The sequence below is a fragment of the Pan troglodytes genome, chromosome 14, assembly GCF_028858775.2.
Source record: "Pan troglodytes isolate AG18354 chromosome 14, NHGRI_mPanTro3-v2.0_pri, whole genome shotgun sequence".
NCBI classification, from domain to species: Eukaryota; Metazoa; Chordata; class Mammalia; order Primates; family Hominidae; genus Pan; species Pan troglodytes.
Window position 1 is genome coordinate 60,109,522 of NC_072412.2, and position 12,843 is coordinate 60,122,364.

The 12,843-nt window shown below is 33.8% G+C and overlaps 1 long non-coding RNA gene across 2 annotated transcripts in view; it reads left to right on the top strand.

Annotated features, from left to right (window-relative positions):
- Positions 1-12,843, top strand: part of LOC134808127 (uncharacterized) — a 191,510-nt gene that overhangs the window by 37,770 nt on the left and 140,897 nt on the right. The gene's annotated exons all lie outside the window — the stretch shown is intronic.

Here is a 12,843-nt window from a genome sequence, read left to right on the forward strand (position 1 = left end):
TTTCATGGCATTGGTCTTCCTCATATATTTTATAATTCTTGTCCATGGCATTATTTCATAGAAATTTTTCCCAGTTATTGTTCAAATTACCTGCGAATTAGTACTTCTATCCTGGGTTGGGACTTATACTACAGTGTAATGTGCTGTTTTGAAGTCTAATATTTACAAACTTGGAAATAGGCATGTTAATGTAAATGTGGGCTTTCAGCATGGCTAGATATCAAATGTTTGGTCCTAGCACCACATACACCTGACCTTATTTAAAAAGTATATAGATATAATTTTAATCTTGCTTGTTCCCTGAGTAAGCTGATTCATTTCTAATCTAAATGTAAGCAATAAATCAAGTTTAATCTAAATAAATATTTCAATTGCAAGATATATATTATTCCAGAATATATATAATATTTTATATATATACTATAAATACATATATATAATATATAAAAATATAGTGTCCAGATGTGGATAAAAAGAACAATTAAGGGGCACTTTTCCTACAAGTTTAAAAACTATGTAATTGAGGCAATATGCAATGGGCACAGTAATGCACAGATAAGTAAACCCCTACAATATGTAGAATCTAGAAACTTAATTGTGTATAATGAGAATTTAATATATAGTGAGTGTCACATTTTGAATTTGAGGGAAAGTATGGGTAATTTAATTAATGCTATTGATACACATGCTTATCTCTGGGGGAAAAGAAGGAAATGTTTATACCTCATAATATCTCACATTACATCTTAAAGTGTTCCAAACAGCAAAACTTTCTTAAAAATCTACTGTTCTATGTTATACCTGGACAATGAAATATTATTCAGAGATATTAATCCACGAAAAAACAAGAAGGAGCATTAAATGCACATCACTAAGTGAAAGAAGCCAATCTAAAAAGGCTACATACTGTTTGATTTCAATTATATGACATTCTAGGAAGGGCAAAACTGCGAAGACAGTAAAAAGATCAATGGTTGCCAGGAATTGCAGGTGTGATAAGGGGAGGGGCAGGAAAGTGGGTAGAGTACAGAAGCTTGTAAGGCAGTATTATGTGTAATACTATAATGGTGGATAATTGTCATTATAAATTTGTCTGAACCCATACAACAGCAAGAGTGAAGTCTAATGTAAATTATGAACTTTGGGTGATGATGATGTGTCAATGTAGCTTCAACAATTATAACAAACGGGCTGCTCTGGGGGTGGAAGTTGATAATGGGAGACACTATGCAAATGTGGAGGAAGGAAGTATCTGGAAACTCTGTACTTTCTGCTCATTTTTTTTCTGGAACTTAAAATGGCTCTTAAACATTCTTTTAAAAAATATAACTACAATTTCAAAAATCTGTGTAAATAGTTGAAGAAAGTGCAAGAGTGAGTGAACTTGTGGCAAAAGATGCTGGTGCCCTACCCAGAGGGGATGACTTCTTGTACTGCCTGCTGCTGCTAATGGCTCACACCTGCAGCCTTCTCTAAAGAATTACCCTTCTTTGTGGAACGGTGTCAGTTGACCAGGAATTCCTTGGATTTATGCCCCTTCCCCAGCTGAGGGGCTAGAAACCAAACACCGATGTTGGAGTACAAAGGCTCTACTCACGTGTTTCAAAACAGGAAAGATTTTTGGTGTAATTTATATTTCAGAGCTCTATATGGGATGAAGTAAGCATCATCTGAAGCCACTTCTTACTCAGTTTCTCCCCTGTCCCTACCCTGCTTCTGTCATCTGCTTAGAAGTTTCCTTCAGAGAGATCTTAATAAATCACTTGTACTAGAAACCCTCTTTCAAATTCTGCCTCTAGATGATTGGAATTAAAGAGCAAATTTATAAAGTTGAATGAAAGGAATTTCAAAAAACTCCAAAGACATAAATAAAATGATCACTTACTTGAACAGGAAATAATTAATTGGTATGAGAAAAGACAATAAATGAACCAGAGTAGTATGTGCTGAAAAAATTTGCAATATATTTTACAGGTACATTATTAATATATAATGTTTACAAAGTTGGAAGAAAGGAGACTCTCCTGCAATTTTGTAGTAATTTTAATTAGCAATATTTTTGAAACAATTAGGAAAGCTATTAATGTATAAAAGAAAATCTATTGAATAAAAGCTAGACCTATAGGAATATAAAAATTTCACACATAGAGATATTTTCATGAATGCACAATTATGTATTCAAAGATATATACTCTATCTCTGTTTGTAATAGAAAAATAAATATAAAGAAATAAAAATAAAATATATAAATATATATATAATATATACATAAAATTCAAGCAATTCTCCTGTCTCAACCTCCTGAGTAGCTGGGACTACAAGTGCATGCCACCACACCCAGCTAATTTTTGTATTTTTAGTAGAGACGATATTTTGCCACATTGGTGGGGGTAATCTCAAACTCCTGACCTCAGGTGATCCACCCACCTTGGCCTCCCAAAGTGCTGCAATTACAGGCATAAGCCACCGCACCCAACCTACATTATGCATTTTAAATATCTAAAAGGATATACGCTAAGCTGCTAGCAGTGGTTATCTCTATGGGCATGGATTTAAGAGGGTAAACTTTTATTTTAATTATTTTAAGAAAAATTTTCTACATTAATTCATGTGCTAGAAGTTTGAGAAATAATTAAATTTAAGTTTTTGACTGTCGCTACAGTGTTTTTTCTAATACACTATGAGTCACATACTGTTTTGATAGAGTATAAGGGCTAAGCATTTATATAAATTATAAAGGCCATAACAGAATATGTATTATATATTTATATATTATATGTAATTTCCATACAAATAAGAATAAAGAACATATATATCATTACTAATTTTTTTTTTTGAGACAGAGTCTCACTCTTCACGCCCAGGCTGGAGTGCAGTGGCATGATCTCGGCTCACTGCAACCTCTACCTCCTGGGTTTCAGCGATTCTCCTGCCTCAGCCTCCCAAGTAGCTGGGATTACAGGTGCCTGCCACCACCCCCGGCTATTTTTTGTACTTTTAGTAAAGACGGGGTTTCGTCATGTTGCCCAGGTTGATCTCAAACTCCTGACCTCAGGTGATCTGCCCTCCTCGGCCTCTCAAAGTGCTAGGATTACAGGTGTGAGCCCCTGTGCCTGGCCTCATTACTAAATTTATAACATGTCGTTATTATAATACCATAAAATATATTCATTATTGTAGTTATTTATTGGCCTCCGAAACAAGATTTTCTATAATTTTGACAATTCATATCTATTAGATTTATATTCCCTTTCTATAACCCAACTTTATCATTTTATCTTATATTAAAACAAATGAACTATCGATGTTTGCTGCTAGTGTACATGGACAAAAATTGTCAATATTGTGGAGCTGAACATTGTCGACACTCATGTATTCACAGAATCCCTTAAGTGTAATGATTGCATCACTCTGAGTATTTCCAAAGGTAAAAATGCCCAGTTGAAAACATTCCACGGCTTAAAGAAGTCAAATAAGAAAAATAGTTCCATTCAAAAAGACATAACTATAAAAGCATCTAGATCACCAAAGAATCTCTAAATGGTCAAGTTAAATGTGACACAATTAAGAATAATTGTTTTATTTGCAGCTGAGAGGAAGAGGGTTTCAAATATGTCATGTAGTATTATTTTACAATGTAAAAGGCATATTCTTTTTAGCTCCTGGCTATGTGGCTAATTTTTTTGAAGTAAGAAAAACACTTACATTTTTGCCTGTGTTCTAATTGTATAATGTATTTTTTCCTTTTTTGCTAAAACAGTTTAAACAAGATTACATTTGTTAAAGAAACAGTGCCTTCCTTTTGTCCTTTAAGTGAACATAGATAATTTAAAACTTCCATAGTCAGAATAAATTGGCCTGGTTGCCATTTGACTCATTGTCCTAGAAAATGAGCAGTCTCTGCTTCTGAGTTTTAGCAGCTGTGGCTACAGCATAGTCAGGCTTCCAGTGTATTTATGCTGGCTGAAAGATTCCATATGGATAAAAAAGAATGAGGAAAGCCTTGTTAGACCACCTGGTAAAGACCTCTTATGATCTTTCCTAGGATGTTGTATCCCCAGTTAATCTGTTGATTTGCTTCTTGGCATTGAGGAATTGGAAATCTCAGTCTAATCCCCTTGGCTCTGTTCTGAAAATCTAGTCACTTTCTTGATGTGGGTTCTGTCAGGCACTGAAAGTCCCTTTTCTGGGCTGGCCGAACCTGATGTATATTCTGGCCGTTCCCCATTCTGCCATCATTGGGTTTTCCTAATTTGTATCTTCATATTGTTTAAGAAGGAAATCAAACTGTTATTTGGATGCCTTTCTGCATAAATATAAATGTCTTTGTTATCTGGATTTAGGCCAACCATACTAGCCACTGGTTATTTTGAATGTGGAAATTAGTCACACGGCATGCCAGAATTGTCTGTAAAATAGTCTATCCTTTTCCAAATATAGGTAGGTTTGTCCTGCTATAATCTTCATTTGTATAGATTTTCTATAGCAGGTTACTTTAAGCATATGTATTCTGGGCTGTATGTGACAGATCTAAACCAATTTAGACAAGATCTAAACCAATTGTGTTATGGAAACTTGAAATGGTATACATAAAATTTTACACCTAGCACAGTTTTTCCATCTTCATAGATCATGTCCATCAACCTAACTGCTACAGAAACAGTAGCTTGATTATACATGTATGTCAGCAGCAACAGAGTAAACTCCTGCTCCCCTATTGAGCAGGAAAAGAGCTTTATATGTCTGTTTGAGGGGTTTTAAGGCAGTTTTCATTCCAAATTGGCACTTGAGTTTAAAGGTTTTAGGATTTCAAAGATATTACTGTAAGGGTAAGTTTATGGGTTGGGCGCGGCGCACTTCCCTGAGTGAATTATCGTTGATTGCCTAACCTTGCAATGTGACTGGTGGAGCCTGGCTGGAGTGCTGTAATTCTCATGCTCGACAGGAGGCTCGGTGTTATCCAAATCCCAATGGTACTCAACTGAATTGATGAAATGACCGGGAAGGCCTAATTAAAGCTGTTCAGCTCAAATGTATTGATGTATTACATCTATTACGGCTTGGTTCAATAGGTCCACCCTGTAGATGCTGCCACAGCCTGTAAAGCAAACTAAACAGATTGAATAAATAATGCTGCAAGGAAGGGAGACAGCAACAGAATCAAAGTAACTGTGAAAAATGCAACAGGATGATCTGTAAACTTTTAAAAAATCATATTATTCACCAAAAATTATTTTCATTTGTATTATTTTTACATGTTGAAAAAATAAAATGTTGGTATTTATAAGCATCTTTTATTCTGTTGCAGGAACTCGTCAATACTCCTTTAGTAAATATTGCAGGACAATGTGCATAAAATCTTTGTGATTTTGCTTGAATCTTCACAACTCGTTAGAACCTAGCTTTTTCTTCGCCTTCTGACTGAGTTCTTTTGTGCAACTTTTTAAAACGTAAAATCCACTGTATTCTTTTACTTTTCCTGCACCAGAAGACTTAACTCTTTTTTTTTTCACCTCTGATGAATTTGAATTGTGTCAAATGTCCATAATGTATATACTGTCCTGGGCAATAACCCTGATTATGTTTATAGAGATTTTGTTTTATTCTAACATAGGGATTCTTCCATATCTTACCTATTCCCATGTATCATTTAATATCATTTACATCATTCTGTTTGCACTGGGAAAGAGAATAGTATACTGTTGCAAGAACAACTTGATGCTGAAACAAAGGGAGGATGAAATTCTTAAAAATACACATCCTAAAAATTATCAAAGTTTTTTTCTTCATTCAATTAAATATTAAAATATTATGAGATGATGTCTTCTCAATTTCTTTTCTGCAGCTGAACTCACACTGAACTTCAGATATGTTTTTCTTGACATCTCTACTTACATACTTAAAAGACATCTCAAACTTAAGGTTTAAAAGTTAATAATCTCTAGTTGCCCTAATCGTAGGAATAGCCTCTAAAATGTTTGCCTGTACTCTTGCTACTCAGTTCCATTTTCCTTTCTGACCGGTGAGCTTTATAAATTGAAATTTATCACATCACATAAGTGCTTCAAACACTTCAATAGCTTGTGATGTTCTTCAGGATAGAGCCCTAACTACCTAGTGAAGCTAATTTGACCTTTCATTATCTGACCTCTGCTCATGTATTCAGTTCTAGCTTTTGCCATTACTTCTACTTCCCATTGACAATCCTGTTCACTCCATTCTGCTTATTTCATCTTTGCTTTCTCTTATCTCTGAGTTTTCACACAACCCTTGCCTGGAAGATCCTTCTCCATGTATTCCCTTTCCTTGGTTAAATCAGATTTCCTTCTTCAGGCTTGACTATAGAGCTCACTTCCTCCAGGAAGCCTTCCCTGACTTTGCTTCACACTATCAGAGTCTACTCCTACGGGTATTCATAGCAAACGACATCTCCAGCATCATTACCTGCAACAGTAATACAATAGCAGCTGTTTTAGTTGTATTCCACACTCAGGTGGAAACTGCATAAATACATGGTCCATGCTGCCTGATTCATAAACTCTCGAGGCCTCGTCCAAAATCTGGCAAATTGTAGCTCTTCAACAAGTGTTAGTTAAGTGTATGATGGGTAAAATGAACCCCGACTAAATTTAATGGGCTTTAGGCCCTAATTGGATCTCATAAGGGTATTTATAATTGTTTTCATTTTCTGCCACCCACCTTGTCGCTCCTTAAACGCATTATGCACTCTACAAGATAGAATGATACATCTAAATGCAATCTCACTTGCTAAAACCCATTAATGTCTTACCTTGGCCTGAGAGTTAAATTCCAAATTCTGTATGTTTTCATTCAGCAAATATTTATTGATCTCACATCTGTGGTGGGCACTGTGCTAAGTTTCTCAGCATTTCATCAAAGCCCCTTCCGGCCAAGACTGACCAACTGTCTCACTTCTTCCTTAAGCTGGACAGTTACTAGCAGAATAGAAGCAATTTTTATCCAACACAATTAGGACACATAGTTACTCAGTTAACGAAAAACAGTTAAAGACATTAAAATTGATAATAAATATGTATTTTAGGCATCTTACTTAAACTTAAATAATGTAAATATATTTATTTATTTATCATTTAATGTAGAGTGAGCCCCTTTTCTTTAAATATGAGTCAGCTGGTTGAAATCTAATATTCTTCATAATTCATTTCCAAAAGTATCTATGATTTCTAGCTTCAGATTCTTCAAATTAGAGCAAGACTTTAAGGGATTTGAGAAGCAATTTGAATTCTCACTTATTTAACGTTTTTCCAACAATTTCTAATTGTTTTACCCAGATCTTCTTCAAAAGCAAAGTTATATACCTAGGAGTGGAATTGCTAGGTTATATGGTAATGCTGTTTTTTAACTTCTTGGGAAACATCCAAATTGTTTTCCACAGTGGCTACACCATTTTATATTTTCACTAGCAACGTATAATTGTTTTTATTGAAGAATTGTATATGCAAAAACTTTGCCCATTTTAAAATTGGGTTGTTAGTATTCTTGTTGTGTTGTAAGATTTGTTAATATATTCTGAATACTAGGGCCTAGTAAGATATATTATATGCAAATATTTTCTTCCATTCTGATGGTTTTCTTTTCACTATGTTTATAGTGTTCCTTGATACATGGTTTTTGATTTTGATGAAATCTAATTTATCTATTTTTTTCCTTTTGTTCCTTGTGCTTTCGATGTCATATCTAACAATCCATTGCCAAATGCAAGGTGATGAAGGTTTGCCATTTGTTTTTTCCTGAGAATTTTTTTAGTTTTGGTTCCTACATTTAGGCCTTGATCCATTTGAGTTATTTTTCTTTATATAGTATGAGGTAAGGTCTAACGTTATTCTTTTGCGTGTGAAAATTCATTAGGCCCAGCACCATTTGTTAAGGACACTAATTTTACCTTGTTGAATGGTGTTGGCACTCTTGTGAAAAACCATCTGAACATAATTGTAAGGCTTATTTTTGGATTTTCCATCCTATTCCATTTTTTTGGTATGTCTATCTTTATACCAGTAACACACAATATTCATTATTGTAGCTTTGAAGTAAATATTGAAATGGGGAGGTGCTAGTCTTCCAACCTTATTTTTTATTTTCAAGATTGTTTTAGCTATTCAAAGTCCCTTGTAATTCCATATGATTTTAGGATTAACTTTTCCATTTTTTCAAAAAAGACTAGAGATTGCATTGCATGGGTAGAATGCTTTGGGAAGTATTATTGCCACCTTAGCAATATTAATTTTTCTAATTCATAAACACGAAATGTCTTTCCATTTATTGTATATATTTATGTCAACCATGTTTTACAATTTTTAGTTTAGAAGTCTTGCACATCCTTGGTGAAATTTATCCCTACTTTTTTCATGCTATTATAAGTGAAATTTTTTGCTCATTTTATTTTCCTATTTTTCATTGCTAGTGTATAGAAATGCAACCGATTTTTATATCTTGATATTATATCCTGCAAGTTTGAATTTGTTTATTAGCAGTAATAGCTTTTTATGAATTCTTTAGGATTTTCTACATAAAAGATCATATTATCTGCAGATTAATATAATTTCATTTTTTACGATTTGGGTGGTGTATACCCTCTCTCTTTCTATCTGAATAGCTCTGGCTAGAACTTCTAGTAAAATTTTGAATAGAAGTGGTTAAAGTGTGCATCCTTGTGTTGTTTCTGATCTAAGCACAAAAGCTCTTAATCTTTCATCACTGGTTATGATGTTAGCTGTGGGTTTTAATAAATGCTCTTGATCAGGTTGAGGATGTTCCCTTCTATTTTTTGTTGAGTGTTTTATGATAACAGAGTGTTAGAATACAAAGTTAGATTTTGTTATATGCTACTGTACATCAATTGAGATGATAAGGTTTTTCTTCCATTCTATTAATGTGGTGTATTTTATTTATTGATTTTTGTATGTTTAACCACCCAATTCTGCTTGGTTGTGTATACGATCTCTTTAATGTGCTGCTAGATTCAGATTGTGAGTACTATGTTGAGTATTTTGACATATATATCAATAATTGATACAGATCTGCAGTTTTCTTTTCTTGTGGAGTTTTTGTCTGACTTTGGTATAAGGATAATGGTGACCTCAGAATGATTTAGGAAGTTTTCCCTCATCTTCTAGTATTTATATAAGTTTAAAGAGAAATTACGTTAATTTATCTTTAAATTTCAGGTAAAATTTAGTAATAAAACTATCTAGATTTGTGTTTACCAATTTAATCACTTTACTTCTTAAACATACATTCAGATTTCTATTTCTTTTTCACTCATTATTGCTAGTATGTGTGTTCCTACCAATTTGTCCATTTTAGCTAGGTTATCACATTTGTTGGCATATAATTGTGTATATTTATATCATAAACATCTTTCTTTCTGAAAATCAATGTTAATGCTCCCACTGTTTTTTCTGATTTTAGTTATTTGAGTCTGCTCTCTTTTTTCTTAACTAATCTAGCTAAAGTTTGGTCAATTTTGTTGGTCTTTTGAAGAACCAAGTCATTTTTATTTATCTTCTCTATGATTTTTCTATTGTATGTTTTGTTTATCTATGGTCTAAGCCTTTTTTAAATCTCCTTTCTTCTGGCACCTTGGATTTGGTTTTCTCTTTTCTTTTCTAGTTCCTTGGAAGACAAAGTTAGGTTTCTGATGCGTGATCTTTTTTCTATTTTAATGTAAGGATTTTAATGCCGTAAATTTTCATCTTAGCATTGCTTTAATAGCATCTCATGAATTTTGGTGTGTCGTGCTTTGGTTTTCATTTTACCTCAAGGTAATTTCTAAATTCCCTTATGATTTTTTGACCCATTGACTATTTAAAAATGTTATGTTTAATTTGCATATATTTGTAAATATTTCAGTTTTCCTTCTGCTGTCGATTTTTATTTTTTCTGATTCTTTCCTTTTCTTCCAAAATCTGTTGACAAATTCCCGTAATAATTTTTTCATTTCAGTTATTGTAATTTTCAGCCCAGAATTTCTGTTCAATTCTTTGAGAAGTATTATCTCTTTACAGATATCTTCTATTTGCTGAGAAATAATTTGCCTGGTTCCCTTTAGATCTTTATTAATGCTTTTCTTTAGCTCTTTGAGCATATTTAAGACAGTTGATTAAATATCCTTAAATATTTGGTTGGTGCAAAGTAACTGCGATTTCTGCCATTAAAAGTAATTGCAAAAACCACAAGTTATGTTTGCACCAACCTAATAGTAAACCTCATGTATGGTCTTCCCCAGGGAATGTTTCTGTTAATTTCTTTTTCTCCTAAGAATAGTCCACATTCTTTTCTTTGTACCTTTATAATTTTTGGTTGAAAATTGGGCATTTTAAATACTGCATTGTGGTAACTCTGAAAATTAGATTATTTCTCCTCCTTAGGGTTTGTTTTTGTGGCTTACAGTCAGTTGTGGTTTCTCATTTGTTTAAGAACTTTTCTAAATTATTTTTTGAGGACTTTATTGTCTGTTTTATGTGATCTCTGAAGTCTCAATCTTTTTAGCTTGCAGTCAGCTAGTCTTTTGGCAGAGATTTCCCTAAATTCTTGGAACAAGAACAGCCAAATATTAATAATAATAATACTCTCCTGTTTTTTGCAAATTGCTCTGTGTTGGGACACTACAATGCTTAGTTACGACATTTACAACTCTGCCTTAGCATTCACTTCTTATTTGTGCTCAGCCTAACAGTCAGCTGGACTTGGTACGTCAGTACTTCTCTGGTCTTTTTTGAGCATGGCTCCTTACTTGGTCGTGTCTTGCTTTCTAGATTCCCTTTCATAGGCAGAAGATTTTTCAAAGCCCTTTTACCCCAAAGTAATTATCTCCCCAGTTGTTTTTTTTCATAGATTTTCAGCACATACATTGTCACCATCTGTAATCTTTTGCCTCTTTGAGCAGTGGCTTCTTCATTTACCTGTTAGTGTTTATGAGGAATGCCTTACACTTAGCTACTTTTTCACCCTAAAATAGTTCCAAGTTAGCAGAACTAAAGACAAATGCATTGTATCAGTTCCTTAGGGACTTCCCACACAGGTCCAAACTGGGTTCTAGAGGGACCAGAACATACTGTGTTTCCTCGCAGTTCCCCACAGTATGTTCTGGTCCCTCTGGAACCCAGTAATCCATTTGGGAACACAGGCTGTTATTTTCAAGAACACAGTCATCATGAGGATGGAGATGAATGAGGAAAGCCTATGTTAAAATGTCACAAAGTTTTCTTTCCACATTTAAGCTTCCTTTTTCTTGATCTAGCATTTGCTTGGTTTCTGTAAAATATCAACTATCTTCCAGAGTTCTAAAAGAGCTAATTTTAAAAGTTTTTGTTCTTCTTTTCGATGTTTTTATGCAGGCTCAGGCCTTTAGAATTTCCTATTCTGCTCTTTTCACTGTCATCTTATTGATGACTTCTTAATAACAAATCTAGTCTTCCAATCACTCCAGAAATCTGAAAAATATTTCATTTATTGGCCATACTTATCATTCAGCCTCCTAGCTCCCACAATATTGAAATATGTGTATATATGAATTAAAACAAAGGCATTTCCATTCCTGCAAATCAATGTACTGTAAATTAGTCTCTAATTTCCTTTTACACTCATTTCCTGGACAATTAAATCATTATCATTTATTTCTCTATGGCATCTGTTTATATCACCCTAATAATTCTAGGCTCTGCCTTGATAATTTCTTACTCTGTGCCTTTCTGCCTTTTTTCATTGCTCCTGCTTTACTTCTTCTTTTTTCAATTTTCCCTTTCTTTTCCCACAAGTGGTTATCAAGCTTCTCATGGATGTCAAGTATTACACCATACTTTAGGGATTCAGAGATAAAATCAGCCTCCTCACTGAGTAGCTGACAACCTAATGAGAGATCTAACAAACAGATAATTGTAACACTGCTTAATAATAGTATAATAGCAGTGATTACTGAGTTACATAAGAACTCTTAAGAAGAAACATAACTCAAGCCAAGAGAGTAAGAAACACCTTAAGGAGGAACTACTTATGCAGCGAAGTCTATAAGGATAAAAGGAATTGGTCAGAAGAAATAGAGTCATAGGTAATAGCATACCCAGAGGATGCTATTGTCATCAAAATATCTTTTCACAAAGTGATACAACTTAGGGAGAAGCAACAGCTAGGGCTGGAATGGATGATGAATTACCTTGGTTTCCAACTTTATTGGCTGAAACCCCATAGTTTTCCGTGGCTTTATCCAAGCCATCAAGGCAAATGAAATTGCTTTTTCATATGGATATTCATAGTATATGATGAATACCTCCATGTAACTTTAAGTACCTATTTATATATCTATTTTTTCCTCTTAAGACAGAGGAGTCCAGGGAGAACCACCATTTTGTTCGATGCTAGATACCATTTCTCAGAAAATTCTCTAGACAGAACAATTACTCAAGATTTGTTAAATTGAATACAATCCATATATCTTGACATCTGACCTCTCCCATGAGATTTAAGCTGCATCCAACTATTTGCCAATTGGTTTGCTGATGAGACAAACTCAACATGTCAAAGTCCAACCTTATTATTTTCCCAATCCTGAACAAATGACATCCCCTAACCTTTTCAATTATGTGTCTGTCACTACTACTCTCTCAGTCACTCAGCCTTTAAATCACAGAGTAAGAATTGACTTCTTTTTCAAAATGCTCCATATCTATTCAAAATTTAGTTGTCGATTCAAATTCTAGAATGAATCTTTAATTTCCCCAGATTTTGTTCATTTCCCCACTGATTGTCAAGGTAAAACATTCACTTTCAGTCCCGAGGAATTTCATTTTATTGCTTATTGAAAAA